The sequence below is a fragment of the Poecile atricapillus genome, chromosome 26, assembly GCF_030490865.1.
Source record: "Poecile atricapillus isolate bPoeAtr1 chromosome 26, bPoeAtr1.hap1, whole genome shotgun sequence".
NCBI classification, from domain to species: Eukaryota; Metazoa; Chordata; class Aves; order Passeriformes; family Paridae; genus Poecile; species Poecile atricapillus.
Window position 1 is genome coordinate 5,944,735 of NC_081274.1, and position 27,513 is coordinate 5,972,247.

A 27,513-nucleotide genomic window follows, 5' to 3' on the forward strand; every position below is an offset into this window, starting at 1 on the left:
AAGTGGCCTGGACCTTTCCAGGTGTTGCTGACTACAGAAACAGCCGTCAAGACAGCTGAACACGGGTGGACACATCACACTTGAGTCAAGGTCTCTAAAGCTCCAGAGATTTGGACATCTCAGCTGGAGGAGAAGGATGGGAAGCCGCGACTGACACTCCGCAGGAGTGAACTGGAGCAGTAGCCAGTGCGTCGACATCGGGGGAAGCCCTGAGTGCCCACCCACAGACTGACTGCTGAAATAGTCTGTATGAGCATCCCTGCTCTCAAATCTCCAGACACTGGGAGCCAATCCATGCTGTCATTGCTTTCTTTATACTAAATTGTTTCTGTGCTTTCACTTGCCACAGGTGGTGTAGAAGACAACGTGAAATTGAAAATTAGAAATTAGATTATAACACTATTAGAATGTTTCTCTTAATAATTTTACCTTTATATTTTCAGTTAAGTTAGAGTCTAAAGTGGGAAAATAATTTTTTTACTTTAGAAAAACAAGTAGCAAAGACCTTTAACCTTAGGAACTGTTAGGTCTGCAGGGGGCCTGAGGGATCTGAAAGCTGGCCATGGGTAGCCAGCCCAGTCGAGCCTAAATGGTGGGTTAACACCCTGAGTGAAGTCCATAATGGAACAGGATTTTGGGACAAAGAAGGAAGTCCATGGCAGCTTCATTCTTCTGAAAGAGGCATTTATTGCCTAAACAGAACAGGAAGCACATATGTGGGAAAGAGCATTTGTGACTGGACTTTATCTTTGGGTTTAGATTGTTAGACCCCCAACTGCCCTCCTTATGACTGTTCCAGATATCAAGGCAGATGGAATCAAACACATGTTAAGCTCACTAATGGTAGCTGGGTAAGGTGTTCCTTCCATAATTACCAAAAAGATTTTGAAGGCTGTAAAGCAGTGAAGAAAGATAACTTTTCTGACCCTTTATTTTTAAGCTGCCCCCGGGATAATTCCACAAGTCCGACACATGTTGTCCGAGACTATCAGTGGAAATGGCAACACCGGAATGGAACTCGAACCCTTTTCAGTAAGTTCTGGTCCAGATCTAATAAAACAGATCTGGGATGTGATTGCAAGTGGAAGCCTCATATAGGAGCTTGGAAATGTAAATATTGTGATTCTTATAGTGAGGCAACTATTGTTGGTGGACCACTAGGCCCTGGAAGCAAGCTGTATTTTGACCCACCAGTTGATGATGAAAATTGGAAAGGTCCCTTCGGTAATGAGACCTGGGCTCTAAAGGGGCATTACTGGATTTGTGGCCAAAATGCTTACCGCAGGCTACCCCCAAACTGGTCAGGGATATGTTATGTGGGGTATATTAGACCATTGTTCTTTCTGCTACCACAAGTTCAAGGAAATCAGTTAGGAATCAAAATATATAGTGATGAGACATGTTTTCATGGTTACCTGGTGGCCTATGAGTCAAACAAATGCTTTTTTTTCCTCTTATGTGTTGTAGCAACTCTAATCTTTTTACCATGCATGATCCCTTGCTTAATACAACTCATTCAACATGTGATCAAAGGAATGCAGGTAGTAGCCGTGCCTACTGACCCAGAAATAGCTATAAAAGGGCAGAGAGTGATGCCCCTGCAAATAATTGCAAAGCCAAAAAGGACCCAAGAACAAGAAATTAAGTCAATGATAACTAAAGTTTGTAAAGACAATTACTGACAAAAATTAAAAGAAGAGGGATTGAGAGGAATGATGAGCTTGTCTTTATAAACAAGCTGTGGGTCAGTTGATAAGATGTAGCTATCAGTGAGAGACGACAGAAACAATGGAATGGATTCCAGTAGAAGATCAAAGGGGCACTGAAAGAACACTATGAATTCCATAAAAGTTAAGAAGGGATTATGCATTGGGGGGGGGGGGGGGGGAAAGATATCGCAGGTATCAGGCGTTCCGGGAAGCCTGTAGCTCTCAAGTACCTCAGCCTATGGGGAAAGAGAGAAGGGACAAGCGGCCGGGAATTAGGATAAAAAGGAGACTGCGCCCTCCAAAAATCTGAGAGACCCCAGGGCAATGCCCCATGGCCTCTCCCTTTATTCGAATAAAGGAAAAGGACCCCCCTGTCTCCTTTTTGGACATAAACCTCTGGTGTTTGTGGATTAATTTTCCTGACAGTAAGGTGTGCTCTCTTGGCTGCATGCAGAGACACCCGGCCGTATCTGCATACTTTATTTTTTTCTCCTAATTGTTTTTTTATTAAACTTTTAAATTCTATAAAACCTATATGAACCTCGTTTTTCACAGGATGTTATACAAAAAGGACATGCAGCAGGCGGATTGGGAATGCTGAACCTTCCAAGCACCTCCGCCAGTGTTGGGGACAGGGACATGCGGCCGGGAAAATCAGGACAAAAACGAGGCCGCGTCCTCCAACAACTGGAGAGAGCGCATGGCAAATGCCCCATGGCCTCTCCCTTTGGGCAGCCATAAAGTCACTCGCACACCACTCCTCTGGCTCCTTGGGCCACACAAACCTCTGGCGCCGGGAATTTTCCCGCCCAGCCCCGGGCACAGCGCAGCCACCTCCGGCCTCCCGACACGAAGCGGGACGAGCCAGCGCTGCTCCGCCACCGCCTCCTGCCGAGGCCCCAGCGGCAAGGAGACCGCGGGCAGCCGCTCCCGCAGCGCCCTCAGCCCAGGGCCAGCACGGGCCGGCCACGGCACAAGCCACCCGCCACAGCCCCCTGCCGCCCCCTCCCGGGCCCGCAGCGAGCCCCGAGCCCCCGCAGAACCGAGCGCGGCTCCCACCTGCGATGGCTGGGGCCGCCTCCGAGCTCCGCCGCCGCCTCACCGGGCTCCGGCCGCTGCTGCCGCCGCTGCCGGGCCCGCACAGACGCTCCGGCAATGGCGGCTCTCCCGCCCCACGGCCGCCCTGGGGGCGCCAGCGGGGCCGGGCTTGTCCCCGCTCTGCCCAATCAGCGCGCGCCAGAGCCACGAGTGACGGCAGAAGCAGCCAATCGCAGCCAGCGGCGGGCTCTGCACACGGCACGGCCTCGCCTGCCTTGGGCTGAGCTCCGCCATTTCTCGGAAGCCTGGGCTGAGGAGCGGCCCCGGCGCTGGGCCCGGCCCGGGCAGGAGGCCAAGGAAGCGCCGCTGCGCTGAAGCGCCGGGAGCTCGGGGTGCCCGGGAGCTTAGGGCGCTGCGAGCTGGGGGTGAGTCCGGGATGGAGCAGGGGATGCCGGAGCGAGGCCAAAACTCTGTGACTCTGCTTCCTGCCCCGGGCGGGGAACAGAACACACAAGGAAAGGCTCCGGGGTTTGGGTGAGAGTGGAGACAGTTCAATCCTTGGTCACGGGCACAGCACACCTGACTTGGGGAAATTAATTGAATTTATTATCAAACATGTCAGAACAAGAAAACGAGAAGCAAAGTAATTCTTACGGAAATCCATCTTCCCCCCAGTTCTCCCTCCTTCCTCCTTTCTGCCCCTCTCGGTCCCCCTCCCCGCCCAGAGGCACAGGGATGGGGGTCACAGTCAGGTCATGTCAGTGCCTCCCCCTGAGGGACAGGAATCCTTGTCCTGCTGCAGCCTGGGGTCCCTGCCAGGGGCCAGAGTCCCTCAGGACCAGGCTGCTCCAGCGGGGATCGCCAGGGGGATCCCCGAGTCCGGCCAGGAGCCACTTCCATGGCTCTGCAGGGGCTTCCCCCGGGCTCGGGGCCTCTCTCAGGCACCCCCTGCTCCGGCCCGGCCTCATTGCCCCCCTCACCCCCCATGCAGCGAGTGCCCGGGCAGGGAGATCCACGATCTTCACGGGATTGAATCTTGGAGTTTCTGAGCTTTACTGGGCTAACTGTTGGTGCTTTTTTCTTTTTTTTGTGGGGGCAGAATCTTACTATTTTGGAGGGATATCAGATTTTTGGTGTTTTGGAAGTTTTTGATCTGTTTTGATGTTTGGAGGATGTTTGTGGTGAATCTTGGTGTCCTGGAGGTTCTTCCAGACGCAAGATGCCCAATGACTTCCTGAGATGACCTTGGGCAAGGAGGAACCCCAAGCCCAAGGCACTCTCCTCTTTTTTTTTCCCCCAAACCAGGATTTCCTATTCCTAAGCCGTGGCTGGATGGAGGAGAAGGAAGAGCCCCAGAGATCCCACACAAGGAGGGTCTGCAAACCCAGTCCAGGGAGCTGCGGGGAGGAAGGATCCTCCCTGTGCCAGGAAGGCGGCTGGAGATCCAGCCAGAGCTCCGAGCCGGGGGAGAAGCCCCACAGGTGCTTCGAATGTGGGAAGGGATTCAGCAGGAGCTCCCACCTGATCCGACACCAGAGCATCCACACTGGGAAAAAGCCCTATGAGTGTGGGGAATGTGGGAAGAGCTTCTGTGACCTCTCCAACCTGTTGAATCACCAGAGGAGCCACACAGGGGAACGGCCCTACACCTGCTTGGAATGTGGGAAGAGCTTTGGGTGGAGCTCCAATCTGAGGACACACAAGCTCATCCACACTGGGGAGAGGCCCTACGAGTGTCCCGAGTGTGGGAAGAGGTTTAAGCGCAGCTCCCATGTCCTCCTACATGAGCGGATTCACACAGACGAGAGGCCCTTCCGCTGCCCCGACTGCGGGAAGAGCTTCAACCGCAACACCCACCTCACTCTCCACCGGCGCATCCACACTGGGGAGAGGCCCTACGAGTGTCCCCAGTGTGGGAAGAGCTTCTCACAGAGATCTAACTTGACCCAACACCAACGGAGGCACCAGTAAGGGAAGCCCTGCGAGTGCCCCGAGTGCGGGAAGAGCTTCGTGCGCTGCTCCAGCTCCATCCCCCATGGGAGGATCGGCGTTGGATGATCCCCAGTGACCCCCGTTGGGCAGAGCCCTGGTGATCCGTGGTCCTGGTGATCCGTGTTGGGAAGACACCTGGCTGGGAGGCTCCACATCTTCCTGGTTCCTTGTGGACACCTGGATCAACACCGGAGCAGGAACATCCATTGGGACACAGACATAGGGAATTCCTTTGGGAGAGCGGATTTGTTGATTTTCATGGCAAAAAAGTATTTTGCTTTCAGTCCAATCTTCTACTGCCATCAAGGAATACTGGATGCTCTTGGAGATCTTTTCCCACCTCAGTCAAAGGTGTTTTCCTCAGCCAAATGTTGATGAACTGGGGCAAAGACCAAGATTTTGGAGGTAGTGGTGTGGAAAGCCCTCCAAAAAATGCTCTTCCTTCCCAGCCAGGCATGTGGGTCCTCAGCTGGCAGAGACACAAAAATCCTTTCCTTTTGGCTTTGATTGGTTTTGATTTTTCTTTATCCTTTCAAAATATCCAACTTCGGATTAAATATAAAGACATTGAAGTAAGACACAGGTGAGGACATTGAGGGACATGGACATGGTGGGCCATAGACATGGGGAGTGACATGGGGACACATGGAGAGGGATGGGGACGTGGCCATTCATGGGGACATGCGGGGACACTGGCACAGATGTGGGGGACAATGCCAGGGATGGAAACATGGTGGGGACACAGCCATGGGTGAGGACATGGGGGGACATGGCCAGTGACATGTGGGGGCATGGCTGTAGCCACTGCCATGGAGGGAACTTACAGGGGCTGTGGGGGATGCTGGGTTTGAGGGAGTTGAGGGTTCCTGGCAGGGCCTTGGGGCTTGCTGAGGGCTTTGGGGAGCCCAGGCCGAGCGGCTGCGGCTGCGCTGGGAGCCCCTGGCGGAGGTTCTGGGGCAGCTGCTCAAGGACCCCCTGGCCTGGAGCCCCAGCCGGGCATTGGGCTCCTGGAAGGGAATGAATGTCCTTGTGCCCAGGAGGGAAATCCCAGCACCTCCAGGGTGTGGGGGGCAGCTGAGAGGCCACAGCAGGGAGGGGAAAGCCAGACAGAGCTGTCCCCCTCCAGAACTGCACCCCAAAAATCCCAAAACTCAGGGATTTCTCCCAGGAAAAAGCTGCCAGGATCTGCTTGAATTGAGTGAAAGGGGGGATAGGAGAGGTGGGGTGGTGGATTGGTCGGCAGTGGGGCAGGGGTGGAGGAGCAGGGGAAAAGAGAGTCATGGGAGCCCCATATTGGGTTTGGATGAGTCTCGCTCCTCCTTCATCCTGCCTCCTTCTCTTCTCTGGCATTGTTCCTCTTCCTCCATCTCTTCTCCTGTTCCCCCCAGGCCCAGTGCCCACCCTTGGATCCCCATTTTTCTAATTCCTTCACGCCCCATGGGAGGAGCCAGGATGAAGCCAGGGCAGATTGGGCTGTGGCAGTGCTGGGCTCTTGGCATGGTCCAGGTACCACCCATGCACACCCTCCCCAAATTTGCCTGGTAGCTTCAGGGGTCCCAGTGCTTTTTAGGGTTTGCTGGGTGCCATGCTGGAGTTGGGTGTCTCCCAAGGAGTCCCGAGAACAGGATGACACATGGAGGATCCATCACGGGGCAGGGTCTGTCCCTGACAGGGTACCCCCATGGCGTCTCCCCAAGTCCCTCCCCATTGCCCCCCATAAACGGGACAGAGACGAACTGGGAAGCTTTACTGGGAACACTGGGAGCAGCCGGGCAGGGGCAGAGTGACAGCAGGGCTGGGAGGACACACGACCCCTCCAGAATCACTGCAGGGATGGAGCGGGGGCTCCTGGCTGGGTGCAAGGCCACAGGGAGGGGCTGCGACCACCAGAGGCTCAGGAGCTCTGTGGGCAGAGAAAAGGGGGTGACAACAGGCTGGGGGCCCTGGGGGAGCACACACGTTCCAGGAGAGGGAGGATTTGATCCCCAGGACCCCCCCTCACCTTCTTGCGCAGGCAGAAACTGAGCCCTTGATCCCTATCAGCATCTTGCTGCGGGTAGAGTCTGGTGGCATCTCTGGGGGGTCTGCAGGGGTCAGGATCTCCCCCAAAAACTCTCTGACACCCCAAGCCCTTCCAAGCACCCTTCCACTCTCGTCCACCCCACCCAGGACCTCTGAAACCTCCTCCCAGTCCCTTCCCAGGATCCACCAAAGCCCCTCCTGTTCCTCTCAGGATCCCACAGCCCCCTCCCAGTTGCCCCCCTCTGCCCCAGGACCTCCAAACCCTCTCCCAGTTCCTTCCCAGCGCCACCAGGACTCATCAGGAACCCTCTCAGTCTCTTCCCAGCACAACGAACCACATCCCAATCCCTGCTTTCCAATCCCCAATCCTCTTCCAGCCCTTCCAGGCTCACTCAAATCCCTCCCAGTTCTACACAGCACCCCCAAACTCCTTTCCAGTTTCCACCAGGACCCCCAGAACCCCATCCCACCCTCCCCAACATCCTTCAAACCCCTTCCCAGACATTCTTGACCCCCAAACCCCTCTCCCAGTTTAAATCAGTCGATCTCAAACTCCCGCCCAGTTCCTCCCAGCACACCCCAATCCCCCTCCCAGCCCCCCCAGTGCCTCCCCTTCTGTTAGTGTTCAGGAAGACACATAATCACGGCATGATTATATGAAGGTGCTTTATTGAAGAGCTCTGGGTGTCAGGGGTACACATACCTAAATCTGACCCGATTTGGTTTTGAGTTGAACATATTTTGTACTCTATTGTTATGCAACTTACATATGAATTATTAAACTGACATTGTTCTATTGTATGCATTGTTTTTACCCAAGCATGGATTTCTCATGATCCCCCTCAGCCCCCTGACATTGTTCCTCATGTTCTTTAAACAATAATTATATCTAATCACATCTAACAATTGTATAATTTATCATCTACTGATTACACAGGTGCAGTTTGACCTGATCTTTAGCAGGCACAAGGCCTAACATTTCCCAGGGCCTACTTTTCCCAGGGCTTTCCAAACCTAACTTTCTTTCTATGTCCCCAAATTTTCTAAGATTTTAAGACCTTTTACTATCATTGCCCCCTTTGATAGCATTTTCACTTCACTCTAAGTGCAGATGTTTTCACTTGATAGAGTTCTTTGTTTCTGAGTTTATACTTGATGTTCTTTGAATCCTTGATTGATGTAAGCGCTGTCCTGGATGTTGTCACGAACTGGAGAACCAAAAGATGGTGGCTGTGGATCTCACATCAGTGCCTTTATTATTTTCTGGTTCCAGGACATTTTCTTCTGTGTTTCTCCTTTTAAGAGGCTATAAACTAACCAAATTGCTAAGAATACAATTAGTAAGATTATCCCACTCTCAATGATAGATTTAATCCATGAACTCACATTACACCCTAACCCTTTGAAGATTTTGCCTGACCAACTTGTAGACAAATCCTTTTGCTCTTCCTGTGCTTCATGCTCTATTTGTTACTGATTGATGTCATATTCTACATCTTCAGTTACATTTGGGGTGTGGATGCAGCAATGATCAATCCATCCCTTTAAGAAACTCACACACTCCATGCTCTTTCAGGAGTAGTAAATTGTAATTGTACGTTTGGTTCTTTAAATCTTTCCCGGGTGACTTTTGCTAATTTATCTACCTGACCTGTTTCTCTATTCTGACTCCAGGGCCAGCCCAGATTTCACTCTACTAGAGGGTTCTTGCCAAGTGTTATCTTGATTCTATTTCTACCCTAATCCTTCCTAGCTGTGCCTGTGTCTAGCCACTGAGTTGATTTTGCCATTGTTAGCATCCGTACCGAGATTAATTTTTGCTTTAGCAATTTTACCAATGCCTCTGCACCCCAATGACATTTGTTATGTTATCAAGGGGGTTAACACTATTTGTCTTTGTGCAGTTACATACCACCCTTCTGAATTCTTTTGTGCATTTAGCAAGTGTCCCAATTTCTCATCTTCTATTGAATATTTTGGTTTTGGAGGCAAATTGAATTGACATACATTAACTTCTAAAGGTATCAATGCCATTGTTTGCACTTCTCGAGCAGCTTGTCGGGCTGTCCAGTCTGCTTTTCGATTTTCCTCACAAATTTTGGAGTTTCTTGATTGGTGTGCTTTAGAGTGTATAATTGCTACATCTTCAGGTTTTGTACTGCTTTTATCAATTGCAAAATTGCATCTTGATGTTTAATGTATATACCTTGAGAAGGCAGCAGTCTTCCTTCTTTCCACAGTGTTCTGTGTACATGCACTACTCCAAAAGCATACTTTGAGCCAGTCCATATGTTTACCCTTTTCCCTTCACTTAATTCTAGTGCTCTGGTTAAGGCAACCAGTTCTGCCCTCTGGGCAGATGTATTTGGTGATAATGCTTTTGCCTCCACTATTGTACTGACTGTTGTTACCGCATATCCAGCGTATCTGGTCCTGTTCTCCACGAAGCTGCTTCCATCTGTGAATAGCTCTCACTCTGGTTTCTAGAGTGGGATGTCTTTCAGTGTTGGAGTCTGAGATACAGACTGTGTGCCCTTGTTTTTAATATTTAGTTCTAGGATTCAAGGAAACACTGAATTTCATATAATATGAAATTCATGTGCATGTTTTCATGGTGATACATGAAAACAAATGCTAAAGTTAGATAGGAAAGGTAGGTGTGTAGATTAGAAAGTTTCTTAAATCACTGGGTGAAAAAGTAGTTTAGAGAACAAGAGACAAGATGGAGGATTTAGGGTGTTGTCTCTTGTCCTTCTTCTTTCTTCTTCATGTTCTTCTCCTGGGAGTTTTTGGGTAGTAGTAGGTGATTGGGTAGAAAATGTTGCAGTGCAGTGCACAGGTGTTGGGTCATTGGGTCACTAAAGAAAATAGCTTGGTTGGCATCTGTTAATTGGGTAAATGGACATATAAAAGACCTTGAAGAAGATCTTTGTTGGCCATTTTACCCCTTTTCTATCATAGTGCACATAACTCCTTGTACCTTGTAATGCTGATAAGAAAAAATAAACAACTGAGACCGAACGAGAGAAAAAACCAGCCTCCCTCTCATCAATCTTCAGTTCAAATGGAAAAAGAACCCAAATCCAAAAGTCCAAAATGAGACAGTGAAAAAAGCAAAAACAAGATAAAACCTGTGTTTGTTAATATGTTAATGCTGCCTGTTACAATCACAGTAATTTTATAAAAGTATAAAAAAGATTCCAAAGAAAGAATTAGACAAAATAAGTAAGTAGTGTGAACAGTTGAAACAGCAGTATAGCAACTGAGATTGGGCAGCCTTAACTAAAATATTTTTGTAAGTTTAATGCAAGAAGTAGTTATAGAATTAAAATTATTTAAATTTTTAATTTGTGAAAGGCTTAAAATAGCTAGAAAAATAGCTGTGGGAAAGTGGGAGTCTAGCTCCAGACCAATTTTTAAAATGAAATCTTGCTCAAACTTCCAAGACATTAAAATGACCTGGAAGATAAATTTTGAATCATCAAATAATTAAAACAGTTTGTATCAGATAATAATACTAACACCTGGCAACCAAAAACTCCTGCTGGATATTAGAGAATAACAAAAAGAAACTAATTGTAGGATAACCATGTTGATTTGTGCTGGTATAAAAGTTCTGGAGCTAACCCTTACCAATCCATAAGTGACCTAAAATTCTATTTGGAACAACCAGGTACAACAAGTAACAAATGGAAAGCCCCTGATAGAATATATTAAATTTGTGAGCCAGGAGCATACAGTGAATTACCTCAAAAGTGAAAAAGAACCTGTATCTTAAGAGTTATATGACCCTCCTTCTTCGTTATACCGAGGTCCAGGAGCAATATATTAAGATCACCACTTTATGAAACATTAAAGAATAATAAAAGAGACTTGAACCTTGACTTTCCAAAAGCAAGAAGAAACCAGAAATGAAGACAAATGGCCTGCAGAGAGATGACCCAGCCACTTGAGCTGCAGATGGATCTTAGAGATACAGAACCCAAATCTATCTATTGAATCAGTTCATGAAGCTGCAGACAGTAGTTAAAGTTGTTTCAAACCACACCTCTACTGCCCTAAAGCTGCTGGCCAAGCAGCATTCACAAATGTGAGCATTTGTTTATGGAAACAGAATTGCCCTGGAGTACTTGTTAGCTGAAAAAGGGGGAGTTTGTAGAAAGTTTAACAAATCTGAGTGTTGTATAAAGATAAATGATTATAGAAAAGCCGTCACAAAAATTGCTAAAGATATTAAAAATGTAGCACATGTACCAGTTCAAAACTAGAATTTTATTTTGAAGACTGATTAGTGAGATAACCTTTTTAGAAGTACTTAGTGGAAAAAGTTAAAATATATGGCATAGTGTTTTATATTAAGATTATTGTTTCTATTTTGTATAATTTCAAGCCTTATTAGATTAATCCATTCAGTAATTCAAGGAATACTGAATGAAAAGAAACTATAATAGCTCAAAAAAAAAAAAAAGTTAACTAAATTTGAAAGAGAGTGCAAAAAGCTTGATACTGCATGAAAAATGTTAAAAAATTAGAACTGAAAATAAAGTAAATGCAAGAAATGAAATTATTGAGAAGATAAAAAAAAAATAAGATTCAAGTTTATTTTTTTTTTTAAAAAGCATGAATAAATGTAATCAAAAAGAGAAATGGGGGATTGTAATAAATGGAATTGATTTGTGCTGACAAAATTGTAACTATTCGGAAAGTTATTATTAGAAGCAACCAAAATAATCAGTGTTATAAGGCAGATGCAGCCCTTTGCAGATGTTACATGTTAAAATTAAGGTACAGGATGTAGTTTAGAAGATAAGTGATGTCTCATGACCAAAATGGCCTTGAGATGGACAAAATTAGAACGACTTTAGGCACTGGGCCTAAAAATCAGTAAATATCAGACTAATTAGTAGAGTAACATAACACAACGCTTAGTACGCACACACAAACCTGTAAGGTTATCCAAAGGACAATGAGGAAGAGGAGAAGCCTTCGCCAAAAGACCCTCAAAAGAAGACTGAAGATCCCCTAACAAGTGAAGCATGTGCCGTGAAGAAAAGTGACGTAAAGTCAGAAAAATTGGAAATAGCAGGAAATTTACGGGAAGCATTAATGAATATGTATAAGTATACAGTATATAAGTTTAGCTTGAAGTGCTTTGTTTTGTACATGAGGGAGGGTGAGGAACCCGTACCCAGGTCGGTTTTGCTTATGCTTTAATCATACTTAATTACTGGCAAATTATATATAAAAATTGTAATTTTTTGCTAAACTATATTCTTTTACTAAACTGTATTCTTTTATACCAAATTACTATTCAATTTACTAAATTGTATTCATTTTTGATTAAACTGCCATTAACCCAAGGGACCTAGTTGTCAAAATTGTAATTTCATTGATAACAACCGGAGAGGCGGCGGCGGAGCTCGGAGGCGGCCCCAGCCATCGCAGGTGGGAGCCGCGCTCGGTTCTGCGGGGGCTCGGGGCTCGCTGCGGGCCCGGGAGGGGGCGGCAGGGGGCTGTGGCGGGTGGCTTGTGCCGTGGCCGGCCCGTGTTAGCCCTGGGCTGAGGGCGCTGCGGGAGCGGCTGCCCGCGGTCTCCTTGCCGCTGGGGCCTCGGCAGGAGGCGGTGGCGGAGCAGCGCTGGCTCGTCCCGCTTCGTGTCGGGAGGCCGGAGGTGGCTGCGCTGTGCCCAGGACGCTGCGCTGGGGCCGCCTCCGAGCTCCGCCGCCGCCTCACCGGGCTCCGGCCGCTGCTGCCGCCGCTGCCGGGCCCGCACAGACGCTCCGGCAATGGCGGCTCTCCTGCCCCACGGCCGCCCTGGGGGCGCCAGCGGGGCCGGGCTTGTCCCCGCTCTGCCCAATCAGCGCGCGCCAGAGCCACGAGTGACGGCAGAAGCAGCCAATCGCAGCCAGCGGCGGGCTCTGCACACGGCACGGCCTCGCCTGCCTTGGGCTGAGCTCCGCCATTTCTCGGAAGCCTGGGCTGAGGAGCGGCCCCGGCGCTGGGCCCGGCCCGGGCAGGAGGCCAAGGAAGCGCCGCTGCGCTGAAGCGCCGGGAGCTCGGGGTGCCCGGGAGCTGAGGGCGCTGCGAGCTGGGGGTGACTCCGGGATGGAGCAGGGGATGCCGGAGCGAGGCCAAAACTCTGTGACTCTCCTTCCTTCCCTGGGCGGGGAGCAGAACACACAAGGAAAGGCTCGGGGGTTTGGATGAGAGTGGAGACAGTTCAATCCTTGGTCACGGGCACAGCACACCTGACTTGGGGAAATTAATTGATTTTATTATCCTACATGTCAGAACAAGAAAACAAGAAGCAAAGTAATTCTTACGGAAATCCATCTTGCCTCCAGCTCTCCCTCCTTCCTCCTTTCTGCCCCTCTCCGTCCCCCTCCCCGCCCAGAGGCACAGGGATGGGGGTCACAGTCAGGTCATGTCAGTGCTTCCCCCTGAGGGACAGGAATCCTTGTCCTGCTGCAGCCTGGGGTCCCTGCCAGGGGCCAGAGTCCCTCAGGACCAGGCTGCTCCAGCGGGGATCGCCAGGGGGATCCCCGAGTCCGGCCAGGAGCCACTTCCATGGCTCTGCAGGGGCTTCCCCCGGGCTCGGGGCCTCTCTCAGGCACCCCCTGCTCCGTCCCGGCCTCATTGCCCCCCTCACCCCCCCATGCAGCGAGTGCCCGGGCAGAGAGATGCACAATTTTCACGGGATTGAATCTTGGAGTTTCTGAGCTTTATTGGGCTAAATGTTGGCGGTTTGTTTTTTTGTGGGGGCAGAATCTTACTATTTTGGAGGGATATCAGATTTTTGGTGTTTTGGAAGTTTTTGATCTGTCTTTGTTAGCATTCTGGAAAACCCATTATTGTAGATTGATTGTATGGAGGTGCTTTATTGAAGTGTGCGGGAACTGGGGGTATCAGCAACCCAAATCTAGCTCCATCGTCTTTGTCCATAGTGCACATATTTCTACAATTTCAGCTGTAGCAGTAATCACTATAATATCCTTATCAATATTGCTTTATTAATGTTGCTTCATTAACTTTATCTATATTGCTTCATGAGAGTTAGCTCATCCTTGGATGAACATGTACAAATCTTATCTCTGGGTGGGTATCTTGGAGACCCCAAGTACCAGTTCCCATTACCATAAACATTTCAGCTTGCTAGACCATCCCTAATACCAAGCATTCTTGTGGCCTACCTCTATAAGATTTTAAGAAATACTTTCAGAAACATTTAACCCCATAGTAACATATTTCCCCCCTTTGAAAGTATTTTACTACAATAAGTGTAATGCTTTCACTATATACAGTCCTTTTTCTGAGTTTATACTTGATGTTCATCTTCGAATCCACAGTTGTCGTAAGCGTTGTTACACTCTGGAGGACTTGGAGATGACAAATGCGGATGTGGATCTCTGTCCCGTGTCAGTGCCTTTATTATCTTCTGGTTCCAGGATACTCTCTTCTTTATCTCTCCTTTCAGAACTGCACAGATTAACCAGATTGCTAAGAACACAATCAGTAGGATTATCAGACTCTCAAGAATAGATTTGATCCAGGAGCTCACATTCCATCCCAACCCTTCAATAATTGAAAAATCTGACCTTTTTTCTTGTTTTTGTGGATTAGGGTGTCAGGGTATGGTTTTTGTCAGACACCCCTTTTAGTCAAGCATTTCTTCCTAATTCTTAATTTCTTTGTTTCAAAGGCAAACCAAGTCCATTTAGAGAAATAAGATTTGAAGCCATTAAAGTTGGTCTATTTTGCCAGAATCGAATCCCAGGCAGGGCAGAGTGTGAGTGTAATTGAGAGGCAGAGTGGAATTGTCCCAGTGCCTTCCCCAGCAGCTGTGGCGAGGGCAGGCACAGAAAGGGCTGAAGCTGCAAGAGTGAGAGCAAGGATTGTCCCGCAGTGGCTGGAGATGGCAAAGGAGGGTGCCCAGGCCGAGGATTTGAGCAGAGGATCTGTGGGCAGAGGCCCAGGGGCTTCCCCCGCTGGGGAGCCCTGGCTGCTGCTGCGTTGCCTTCAGTGCAGGCTCAGGGGTGGCCTGTTTAATATTCCCTTCCAATTCAGATTTCTGAGTCTGGAAGAGCCATGGCTGGGGCATCAATCATTTTATTTTTTCATTTTGTTAAGTTTTGTTTTCTATCTTATGTCCACTCCATAACATTGAGGCTATCTGGGGGTAAAAAATTCACACAATGTTGTTGCTAGAAGAGAGAATCCTCAATCCAGCTCCTGCAATTCCCTATTAATCCTAAGAATTGTTCGAGCTCCATTTTAGTCCTGGGTAACATTATTTCTGAGATTCCCTGAACCCTCTCAGGGTCAATACAAGACAAAACTTCCGTCAAAATAGGTCCCAAATATTTAAACATTTTCTCCACCATTTGCATGATTTTTTCAGATACTCGAAGCTGCTTTTTAGCCTGAAAATGAAGCCATTTCACAGAGGCTTCTTCTACCTCTTCTCCTTGTCCTCCTGACTGGATCAAGTCATCCACATCCTGCATTAAGCCAGTCCCTGGGGGTGAGGTCAATTCCTTTGATATTTCCTGCAGGGCTTGCCCCAGTAAGGCCGGTGCTTCCGTGTATCCCTGCAGAAGGACCGTCCATGTCTTGAGCATTTTCCCTTCTACCTCTTGTTGCCAGCCCAAGGCAGAATTCTGTTTGCATCCTCTGGAAGTGGGCAGATCCCCAGAAAGCATCTTTTGCATCAAGTTGTGAATGGCAGCAGTGTGAGGGGGGCACCTGGTTCAGGATGGTTCAGGATCTGAGCCTGTGGGGTGCCTCGGTTTCATCATCTCATTTCTTATTCTTGGGTCCTGCAGCATTCTGTGGATTCCATTGGATTTCTTGTTTGGCAGGATAGGAGCATTCTAGGGAGACATCCCTGGCTCCCCAAGCCGTGCCTTGAGCAGGACTCACAGACAGGCTGTGAGCCCTTCCTTCCCTCCCTTGGAACAGGGGATTGCTTTTCGACACCTCTTGTCCTGGTTGCTTCAGGGAAATTTGGAGAGGCTCCATATCTAATTTTGCCAGTTTCCCTGGGGCTGCCCACACCTGTGGGCTCCCTTCAGCCGTGGCTCTGCCAGACATTTGACACAGAGGTACAACAGAACCAGCCTCTGTATCACCTTTTGCAACATCAATTTGCATTCCCCATTTAGCCATCAAATCCCTTCCCAGTAAATTACAATCACAATTGTGAGCAAATAAAAGCTCCTGCATTTCAAACCCATCCCTCACATCTGCTAATAGTGGCTGAATAAAACACACCCACTCATCTTTCCCACTTAGTGCCTTAATAATTATAATATTCCCTAACAATTTTCCCCTTTTAGGTGTAAGATTCTGAGTGGATGGAGAGGCCCCTGTGTCCATCAGGAAAGGTCTCCTCTGGATCCAGAGCCACCCTGAATGTTCCCAAGGGCTGCAGTGTGGTGGGTCCCTGGTGGAATGGGAGCTGTGAGAGCGCTAAGAATCCGTGTCCATCAAGGGCTGGACTTGCTCGTGCTGAGGGTGCTCCTGTCTGTGCTTGCAGTGTCCTTGTGCCCTGCAGCTGGAAGGCTGATTCCTTGCCAGGGGCTGTTTGGGTGGGCTGTCCCCTGGCCAGGAGGGCAATGCCTGTGCCAGGTGCTTGTGGCCGAGGGTGTCCCCTGGGTGCTGGGGCCCCCTTGGGCCCTGGGCTTGATCCCTCAGGGGCTGTAGGAAGTGTGCCATGGCCTTTGCCTTCAGCTTGGCCTTTTGCTCATCCCTTGCTGCATTCAGCTGCTGAGCCTTTGTGAGCAAGTGCTGCAGGGGCTTCTTGTGGCCCTGCTGCAGCCCCCCTCAGTGCCTGTGAGTGCTCATCCTGTGGCAGCTGCTGAGCTTTCTGCAAAATCCTTCCTTTCTGCAGGGACCCAGCACAAAATGCTTAAAAGATGATCTGGATCCTTGCAGGTCTAATCCCCATTTCTGAGCTGTTCCTTCCTTGTGCTGGCTGTGCTGAGGCTCCCCTCCCCAGCCCGTATCCCAGAGCCGGTCCCTGTCCTGCCGCAGTGTCCAAAGGCGGCCCCCCCGGCGGGCAGGGCCGGCAGCTCCACGGGGCCGGGCAGCGGCCGGGGCGTCCCGCAGCCTCCTGGGGGCCGGGGGCCACTGCCGGCCCTGCCCGGGGGGTGCTGGGGTCAGGCAGCTCCCGGCGCTGAGCCCCGGCTGCCCCACAGCCCCGGCCCGGCCCCACAGCTCCCCACAGGCCCCCAGCCCGTGCTCCCGGTGCCGCAGCTCTGCGCCCGCTCCTGCCGCTCCCAGCTCAGAGAAACCCCCTGAAATCCTGACCTCCTCGTTTTGCTCTTCCTGGAATCTGGAGGTACAGAGGATCTGGATCAGCTGTTGTGGTGGTTTTAGCAGTAGCTAAAAATCACCAGAATACTTATTCATTTCTTGCTGTGAATTATGGATTAGGAGAAGGGTAGATCAGGCTTAAAACTTAAAAGGAATAAAGAAATTTTATTACTTGAACTACAAAAATAAGAAACCCGAATAAAACTTCCAGACACCTTTTCTTTCCATCCCACCTTTTTCCTTGCCCAGCAGACAACATAGAGACAAAATCTGGTGTTTAAAGCAGTCCCAGCTATACAATGGTCATTTCATCAGTCTTTGTAGAGAGAGTTCTCTCTTGTCATTCCATGGAGAGTTTTCCAGAAGAAAAACTGTTTCTTGTGGCTTTTCATTTCTCATGATTGGCCACTGCCCAGAAAAAACTCTGCCATCATTCCTTCCTCCCATTTCACACCACTCAGAGGTGCGTTCATGGGCCATGAACTCAAGGAGTATTATTTTAAGGATGAGTTATTCAAAGGCAAAGGTTCTCTTCATCTGTCTCTGTGATCATCTCTGGGAACAGAGGTTTTCTCTTTTCTTCCTGGGTGCCCAAGTATCTCCATCAACTCTCACTTTTCATTCTCTGTTCCAGCATCTCATGGGATCACAGCTACTCTACCATCTGCTTAGCTCATCAGTGGATACCTTTGCTCAGAGTTCATGGTTTGAATAGTTCATTCCACCTTATACTCTTTTCATGAATTAAAGGAGTTATTCAGAAACACTGTTCATATCCATGGCCTTACCAAAAGAGTATTTTAGCTTATTAAAGCATGTCCTCATTCTCCTTCCATCTGAGGCTTGATTCCTTCCTTCACTGACTTGGATGGTTTATGTTGTCTCTTTACATGATGATCACTCTCCCTTTCCTCTCTCTGGAAAAGGATTAAATCTGCAGGTCTCATCTGGGTAGTGAAAGGGTTTAAATCTGGCCCAAGTCTTGTGGATGCTCACGGGCAGTGGCTGGGGCTGTTTTGATGGGTGATTTTTCAGTGGCTGTGCTGGGGGAGGGTGGCCAGCATCTCAGCTGCAGGCCGATGGCTTCCCCTGCCCGTACTCGGCAGTTTCTGGTGAAATCCAGCGGCAGCAGAAATTTCAGCTGATCCAGGGACCGGCCTGGCCCGGCAGTGCTGCTGTTCAGGGCTCGGCGGGCTTCCCGAGGGGCTCAGCCACTCTGGGAAAGGGCTCCTGCCAGTCTCCATCCCCTTCCTGGGAGCTGCTGGGCTCTGGCCCCACGCCCCCACCCCGAAGCCGTACAGGCTGTGGGGAAAGCGGGGAGGGGGGGGCCCGGCTGCACCAGAGCTCTGTTATGTTTTAAAGCCAGAAACACAAAAGACCCAAAAGCTCCTGGCTTTAGGGTTAAAAGGTGGTATTCACAAAGGTAATCTCACTTTTCATTGTTCAAACATACTATCAATTCTCAGAACTGGCCAGCTATTGGCCAGGTCTCAGGCAGAGAAGAAACTCCCAGCAGCCTCTCTCAGAGCCATCGTATTCGTGGATGTTTCCAACTTTTTTTCTTAAATGCCAACCCATCACAAATTTGGAGGATAAGACCCTGTCGTGGTTTTAAACTAGTAACAAAAATTACTTGTTTTTTGTTGTGAGATATGGATTAAAATAAGAGCAAAACAGGCTTAAAACTTAAAAGGAATAAAGACAGTTTATTAACAAACTATTAGAATAAGAATACCAAAATAAACATTCAGAAAACTCTTTTACTTCTTACTACTCGATTATTTTTTGTACATATAACAACATAGAGACAAAAAAATTTTAGAATCTTGGTGGTTAAAAACAGTCTCAATTTTTAGAGTCTTTTCATCAGTCCCTGTAGAGAAACAGAAGTCTCTTTTTGCCAATCTATGGAGTTTCTAGAGTCCACTCCTCCCATCCCACACTATTCTGAAGTGTACATGGGTCAAAATGAATCCAGGGATGTTATTTTTAAGGATAAGTTACTCAAAGGTAGAAATCTTCTTGAGTTGTTTCTGTGAGCCTTCCTGGAAAACAGCCATTTCCTTGGCTCCTTTAAGGCTTTAAAATCTTCACTTCACTCGTAAGTTCCAGCAACTCACAGTATCACAACCACTTTTCTTTCTCTAAAGTCCACACTTTGAATACTTTATTCCTCCCATACTCTAGTCATGAATTAAAGGAGTCTTTAAACTACTGTCCATCTCCATAGCTGTAACAGAAAGACTTTTCAGCAACAAGCATCTTCTTTTTCTCTCTTTCTTATTTAAACTTAACTCTTTTCTTCACTGTTTTTAGTAGTTTTATGATGTCTTTTGCATGTTGATTGTCTCTCTTTCTCTGTCTTTCTAGCAAAAAGGAGTAATCTGTTTATCAGGTAGTAAAAAAAAATTAAAGCCTTAGAAGAGCTGCAAGAGTTCATAGTGTCAGGTTTCAGTTTAGCAGTAGCAGTAACTGAGCAGCTCTGCTTTCTTCTCCTTCCCCCCCCTCCCTGCAGCCTTGTCCCGGGCCTGGGAGGGGGGGAAAACCAAGACGGAGCTTGTTACCTCTCAAAAGCTGGAAACCAAAGAGAGCGAGAGAGCTCTGAGTGTACTTCTTAAGGGGGTGTTTACAAGTTGAATTCACTTTTTAATGGTCAGATCTGCTGTCAGTTCTTGAAAATGACTGATAATTGGTCAGGAGGAAAAACTCCCATCAGCCACCAGCAGCTTCAACTTCCCCTCTTCTTACTCTGTCTTAAAGGTGAAGCTACCCCATGACAGACCCTTCTGAAAAACATCCCAATCCTTTGTATTTTTCTCTACCCCCTCTTTTCTATCATCCCTTTTCTTACCCCATAACTTGCTCCTGCTGCTTCTTGCCTTAAGCACATTCCTGCACACTCCCTTTCAGCCAATCCCTTCCCAGCACACTAACACCATCCATCCCCGGTTGTCTAAATCCCTTCTGGACTTCCCTTCTTGCCCCCCTGGGTGTCCATGTCCTTAATTCCCTCTGGGAGAATGTGCAAATGACCTCCACATGCTCCCAAGGGACCCTTCCTGGATATTTTGGGGTCATCATCCCTTTGTCCAGAATGTCCCTCTAACATTCCATTTTCTCCCCTCAATGGTCCTACCTGGAGCCCACCTGTGCCCTCCCCCGGGCCTTGGCACCCCCCTTGAGGGGAATTTGGGGAGGTGGGAGGGGGGAGCGCCAAGGCCGGGCCCCCCCGCGCTGTGGTGGCGGGAGCGGCTGCAGTGGGGAGCGAGTGCGGGCGGAAGCGGCCGAGAGCCCAGCGCTGCCCCAGGCCGAGCTGGCCCAGCTCCATCCGTGCCCCTGCGGTGGGATGCTGTGGGACTGGGGGGGAAGAGGGAGGCGGCAGTGGGTGCTGGGCCTGGGGGTAGGGGGAGAAGGGAAGGAGAAGCAGGGTTGAGGAATAAAATGGTTTTAGGATGCACGTGGGAGGAGAAGGTGGGATTGTGTAGGAGGAGAAATAGTAGGAGGAAGAGGAGTGTGAAGAAGAATAGGGCCACAGGAGGAGGAGGAGGAGCAGGAAGAGGAAGCAGGACAAGGTTCCACCCTCCCTGTACATGCAGTCCCAGGAGTGTTGCCCTGCTCACAGTCAGCAGGTGACTGGGGAGGGGGATCCACGCTTTTCATGCGGCTGAATCTTGGTGTTTTTGAGCTTTATTGGGCTAAATGTTAATGCTTTGATTTTTTGTGAGGGCTGAACCTTTCTCTTTTGGAGGAGGTTTTGTCTGAATCTTGATGTTTCGGGAGTTTTTGATCTGTGCTGTGATGTTTGGAGGATGTTTGGGCTGAATCGTGGTGTTTTGGTTTGTTACAGACACAAGCTGCCCAATGACTTTCTGAGATGAACTTGGGAAAGGAGAAACCCTCAGCCCAAGGTGCTCTCCTTTCTTTTTTTCCCCCAAACCAGGAATTTTCATTCCCAAATGTGTTCAGATGGAGGAGGAGGAGGAAAAGTCCCGGAGATGCCGCACAAGGAGGGGCTGCAAACCCAGCCCAGGGAGCTGTGAGGAGGAAAGATCCCCCCTGTGCCAGGAACATGGCCAGAGATCCAGCCAGAGCTCAGAGCTGAGGGAGAAGCCCCAGAAGTGCTTGGAATGTGGGAAAGATTTCAGCCACGGCTCCAGCCTGCTCTGGCACCAGGTGATTCACACTGGGGAAAAGCCCTACGAGTGTGGGGAATGTGGAAAGAACTTCAGCCAGAGCTCCAACCTGTTGAATCACGAAAGGATCCACACTGGGGAATGGCCCTATTAGTGTCAGGAATGTGGGAAGAGCTTCACAGATACCTCTGAACGGATGAAACACCAGGTGATCCACATGGGGGAATGACCCTATACCTGCTTGGAATGTGGGAAGAGCTTTGGGTGGAGCTTCTACCTGAGGGTACACCAGCTCATCCACACCAGGGAGAGGCCCTACGAGTGTCCCCAGTGTGGGAAGAGCTTCTCACAGAGCTCAGCCTTGACCCAACACCAACGGAGGCACCAGTAAGGGAAGCCCTGCGAGTGCCCCGAGTGCGGGAAGAGCTTCGTGCGCTGCTCCAGCTCCATCCCCCATGGGAGGATCGGCGTTGGATGATCCCCAGTGACCCCCGTTGGGCAGAGAGCCCTGGTGATCCGTGGTCCTGGTGATCCGTGTTGGGAAGACACCTGGCTGGGAGGCTCCACATCTTCCTGGTTCCCTGTGGGCACCTGGATGAACATCAGAGCAGGAACATCCATTGGGACACAGACCAACAATGGGAATTCCTTTGGGAGAGGGGATTTGTTGACTTTAAATCCTAGAGAACCTTTTGCCATTGCCTCTCGAGCTCTGTGGGCAGAGAAATGGGGGTGACACCGGGCTTGGGGCCCCTGAATGAAGCACACATGCACCAGGGGAGTGGGGACACGACCCCCGGGACCCCCTTCTCACCTTCCTGCGCAGGCAGAAGCCAAGCCCCAGTGCCAGGAAGATGAAGCCCAACACAGAGTCCCTGATCCCCGTCAGCATCTTGCTGTGGGCAGCGTCTAATGGCATTCTGAGGGGTCTCCAGGGGTCAGGACCCCCAAAACCTCTCACAGACTCCCCAAGCCCATCTAAGGACCCTCCCAGTCTTCCCCAGACTACCCAGGACCCTCTGAAACCTCCTTTGGAGTCACAAATTTTATAAAAGGAAGAATTTTAGAAAAACTAGAGATGTTAGCTAGAGATAGGCCTTGCTGGAAGTAGAGTTAATGATTAAGTGAGAAACAGGGTTTCAGATAATGAATCTTGGACTTAGGTAAAACACGTCTTGTCATTGTATGTTTGTTTAGATGTGCTTATAATGAGAAAATAAACTGATAAACGGGTACAGGAAGATCGCAGACCTTACATCTGGAAACCCATTTAAAAGTCACAAGGGAAGAAATTTGTGTTGTACCAAATGTCATTTGTAATGTCAACCATTGTAAAGGTAGAAAGGTGAGAGTGAGGAAGAGTGGTTTTCCTTCATCACTTGATGACCCCTCTCGCCAAAATGACCCCCTCTTCAAATTAGGAAGCGAACCCTGCAGATGTAATAAATTTTAAACTCATTACCATGAATTTTAATCCAAAGTGGGGAATGGGAGGTGTTAGCATTGTGAATATGTATTCATATTTTGGATATTCAAGACTTTTGTAAATAAATAGTGGTTTTAAAGCAGTAACTAAAAAAATTACTAGAAAACTTACTTATTTCTTGCTGTGAGATATGGATTAGAACAAAAACAAAACAGGCTTAAAATTTAAAAGGAATAAGGAAAGTTTATTAACAAAACTACAAGAATAAGAACACCACAATAAACCTCCAGAAAACCCCTTTATCCCCCACTACCCAACCATTTCCTTGTTCACATGACAACATAGAGACAAAAAAAGTTTGGAACTTTGGTGTTTACAACAGTCCCTATTCCTGCTAGAGTCTTTTCATCAGCCTTTGTAGAGAAACAGAAGTCTTCCTCTGCTAATCTATGGAGTTTCTCACAGGAAAATTATTTCTGTTATAGCTTTCTATTTTTCTGATGCCAGTTGCCCGGAAATCTGTCATCAGAGTTCACTCCTCCCATTTCCCATCACTCTGAGGTGTGTATAGGTCAGTGAGTCTAGGGATATCATTTTTTAAGGATGAGTTATTCAAAGGCAAAAGTTCTCTTCATCTGTCTCTGTGAGCTTCTCTGGAAACAGTTTTCTCATTGCTTCTCAAGGCGTCAAATCTTTAACTATTACTTCTCTCCTTCTGTTCCAGCACCTCACTGTATCACAATTACTCCATCTTTTGCTCAAAATCCACACTTTGAACACTCTACTCCTCCCAATATACTCTGTCATGAATTAAAGGAGTTTTTTTCAGAACACTACTGTCCATCTCCATAGCTTTAACAGAAAAATATTTCAGCTTAATTAAAGCATCTCCTTATTCTCTGCCTCTTCTGAAGCTTAATTCTTTTCTTTACTGTCTCCGATAGTTTATAAAGTCTCTTTACATGTTGATTACTCTCTTTTTCTCTCTCTGGATAAAAGGATTAATCTGCAAGTCTCATCTGGGTAATGAAAAGGTTAAAATCTTGCCCAGGCTTTGTAGATGGTTCTGTGATCTCTGCCGGAGCAGCGGCTGGAGTTGTCTGCGATGGAAGATTCTTCATGGCTGCTCTGGAGAGTGTGGTCACTGTCTCAGCCCGCCGCAGGTCAAGAGCTTTTTCTTTCGTTACTCGGCAGTCTCTGGTGAATTCAGTCACGGCAAAAAAAACTGCAGCCGAGGCAGGGACCGGCCTGGCCCGGCCAGAGCCCGGGGCAAGCCCCGCAGGCCCCATCTCCCGACCGGGAGCCGCAGCAGGCCCAGCCCAGCCCTTGCCCGGGCCGCATGTGCTGGGCAGGGGACGGGAAGCCAGCTAAAGCTCAGTTACCTTTCACAGCCAGAAAACAGACAAAGAAATTCCCAGGCTTAGGTCTTAAGGTGGTTTTCACAGGTTGATCTCACTTTTCAATGGTTAAAACTGCTGTCAATTCTTAGAAATGGCCAGCTGTTGGCTGGGAGAAAAACTCCCATCAGCTGCCAGCAGTTTTAACTTCCTTAGGTGTTTCTCTTTGTTTTCTTAAATGCCAATCTATCACAAATAGACACTGGAATCTTTTGTCAACTTGCAGTGCATATTAAGGGGTGACTCCCACACTCACCCAATGCTGTGATTAAACATCCACTTTGTAACTTTAAACTGCTGGAGAGGTTTTATGTCCGTTAACAGATTGATATTGATACTAGATCAATATCACTATTTTGCTAAATCTAAACTCTAAAAAGGCTCGCTTGCTGGACTGGAAAAGAATTGAGCTTAACATCAACAATTTAAGTGAACTTTCAGCTGATGTGAGTAGTGTATGTCATGCAGTATTGCAAAATTGAGCCACAATTGACTTTTTGCTCTTAGCACAAGGACATGGTTGTGAGGAGTTTGAAGGCATGTGCTGCTTGAATCTTACTGATCATTCAGTTTTCATCCATAAGCAACTGCAACAGCTACAGGATGGGTTACATGCCCTGAAAGAAGATAGTGACCCCATTGGAAGTTGGTTCGCCAGCTGGGGCATTGTGGCAGTGTGCCTCAGGGACGACAAAGAGTTAACATTGTCCCACCCCAAACCCCTTGTGAAGGGCGGCCCAGGAGTTCTGATTGGGTTTGAGTCCCTGGGGGGTTCTCCCTTGGTGTGTTTCTAATGGTCCCTGACCCTGAACTCCACCCTCAAAGGTGGAAACCCTCGGGGGTTCTGTCCCTCAAAAACCCCTGCTGTGCCTCTGTTCGGGGCTCTCTGTTCTGGACCTGAGTTTGTTTTCATGGTGAATAAATGTTTTCATGAACTGGGAGCCTGTCTTATTGGTGTTTCATGCTGGTCCCCAGAATCCTGCTGCTTCCCTGGACGAGATCCTGAGGTTGCTGACTGCAACAGGGCATCACTGGATGGCTGAGGTCTCTTGTACTAGAAGGGGGACAGATATTACTTATGGTGTTAATTGAGACAGTAGTTTTAAGTTGTATGTTATCCTGTCTTTGTAGAAGTGTAGAATGAGTCTCATCCAAAGCCTGGCTTGTGCAAAAAGAGAAAAGGGGAATTGCAGTGAATATTTTAACAGAAGGTGGGCATGATATATTAGTAAAGATCTGTCTGCACAAACCAGCCTTTGGAATAAGTCCTGATATTAAAGGCTAAAGACCTTGAAACTTTGCAGCAGAATAGAGAATAAAGCAAAACAATATCCATGTGTACAGGAGAAAAAATGTAAACCTGTGTGTATTGGCCAATGGTAACTTGCTTAGCCTGCGGACCCTGTAGAACTCTATAAAAGGTGTGCTAAAGATAGAAATAAACGACGTTCACTTTTACTTCCGTGAAGACTCGTGAATAGCTGGTGGTCTCTCAATACTCCTCTCATGTGCTACAGCAACTCTCATCTTTTTACCATGCACCACACCTTGCTGAGTGCAGCTCATTCAGCAGCTGAGCAAGGGGATGCAGGTGGCAGCCAGGCCTCCTGAGCCACAAACGGCTACAAAAGGACAGAGAATGAGGGCACAGAGCAATCCCAAAACCTAAGAAGACCCAGGAAGAAAACACAGAGGCAATGAGTGACTCTGCTTGGAGATGGGGCCAAGGATCTGTACATAAGCAAAAAATGGGAGAAACCACCAGTTTCAGAAAACGCTACTAATTCACAAGGATTGTTGCTCAGACAAAGTCCCGATACATTCCTTAAATTCCAATAGAACAAAGACTTCACAGAATATCGGATGCTATACAAAAGGGTGGTGCATATTAACGAAGACAAGCAGCAGGCAGATCGGGCAGGCTGAACCTTCCAAGCACCTCCGCCAGTGTTGGGCAAAGGGACAGGGACATGCGGCCGGGAAAATCAGGACAAAAACGAGGCCGCGTCCTCCAACAACCGGAGAGAGCGCATGGCAAATGCCCCATGGCCTCTCCCTTTGGGCAGCAATAAAGTCACTTGCACACCACTCCTCTGGCTCCTTGGGCCACACAAACCTCTGGCGCCGGGAATTTTCCCGCCCAGCCCTGGGCACAGCGCAGCCACCTCCGGCCTCCCGACACGAAGCGGGACGAGCCAGCGCTGCTCCGCCACCGCCTCCTGCCGAGGCCCCAGCGGCAAGGAGACCGCGGGCAGCCGCTCCCGCAGCGCCCTCAGCCCAGGGCCAACACGGGCCGGCCACGGCACAAGCCACCCGCCACAGCCCCCTGCCACCCACAGATGAAGCCCCAATTGAGGGCGTTCTCTGCTTGGCTGAGCCCTGCCTGAGGGCTGGGGCTGCACCAAGTGGGGACACCCTCCTCCAGCAGGGATGTCCCGCAAATGGGGGAGCCCCACAAAGCCCTCAGGATCCCTGGGGCTGGGCTGGCCTTGCGTAGATGCTGGGAGCCACCAAAAACTCTCTGTCCCTGCCCTCTGCAACTGCACAGGGACATTGAATACAAGGAAAGGCCCAGGAGCTGGGAGAAGGATGGGGAGGGATCCTGGTCCCAGCACCAGCACGGACACAACAGACCCAGCCTGGGCACAGGGAGTGAATTTATTCACCGCAGGACCAAAGGAGAAGGGAGAGAAATCTCTCCAACACCTCCTCCCACCCAACGGGGATCTGGGGGATGGGGTCTGCAATGAGACAGCCACACGTTGGGATGATGAGCTTGGGGTGATCTGGTTACTAAAGAGGTTTTGGGGCACCTTCCAATCCTGAGGGAGGAGTAACTTGGAAGGGGAAGGCACCTGGCTCTGACATTGGAGTGTGGCCCCACATGGAAGGACATAGGGAACCCGTACTAGGGAAGATCCTGCTGCTTTTTCCCTATTTTGGGGGGTTATAAAGGGCTTTGGGGGGTTTCCCACTCAGTTTAGAAGGTGAAGGTGACCTCTTTTTTGGGAAAATCCTGTTTTTCAGCATTTTCAGGGGTTCTAAATGGCTTGTGTATTGGAGTGTAAAAATTCTCGCTCGCGGTGAGAGACTTCTCCAGGGTCAAGCTGTTCAAGTATAAGCAATTTATTATAAGGGTAAAAGGAGAGGAGACCCGTGTCCGCCACCAGCCTCGGCGTCCACGTGGTCAGGGGGAGGGGAGAGAGAACAGGTAGAGCAGGGGAGGTGAGGTTGGATGGGGGAGGGAGGGAGTAAGAGAGCAGAGGGAAAGAGGGAAAAAGCAGAGGGAGAGAGCAGGGAAGACGAGAGGGGTAGGAGCAGGGAGAGGGGGCTGAGAGTTAGGAGTGGGGGAGAGGGGTAAAGGAGTAAGAGGTAAGGGGTCAGAGTTAAGAGAGCAAAGTTCTTGTTACAATCCGATATATCTTTTTCTATCGTGAATATTCTAATTCTTAGAAACCAATCACCATGAGACACACCCACTAA

At 48.9% G+C, this 27,513-nt stretch overlaps 1 protein-coding gene, 1 long non-coding RNA gene and 2 pseudogenes across 7 annotated transcripts in view; 3 read left to right on the forward strand and 1 right to left on the reverse strand.

Moving 5' to 3' along the window:
- The window catches only part of LOC131588531 (serine/threonine-protein kinase PAK 3-like), a 37,038-nt gene extending 34,200 nt beyond the window's left edge, over nt 1-2,838 (reverse strand). For all 6 annotated transcript variants that reach the window (XR_009279602.1, XR_009279601.1, XR_009279603.1 and 3 more), the window contains exon 1: nt 2,769-2,838. The gene's annotated coding sequence lies outside the window, so the exon portion shown is untranslated. The remainder of the gene's footprint in view (nt 1-2,768) is intronic.
- Nucleotides 1-26,237, forward strand: part of LOC131588649 (uncharacterized) — a 131,956-nt gene extending 105,719 nt beyond the window's left edge. Inside the window, exons 2-3 of the long non-coding RNA XR_009279620.1 lie at nt 12,451-12,854; nt 20,922-26,237. This is a non-coding gene — a long non-coding RNA (uncharacterized LOC131588649). The remainder of the gene's footprint in view (nt 1-12,450; nt 12,855-20,921) is intronic.
- The window catches only part of LOC131588644 (class I histocompatibility antigen, F10 alpha chain-like), a 196,718-nt pseudogene that overhangs the window by 159,268 nt on the left and 9,937 nt on the right, over nt 1-27,513 (forward strand).
- Nucleotides 2,932-9,856, forward strand: LOC131588604 (gastrula zinc finger protein XlCGF49.1-like; annotated as a pseudogene).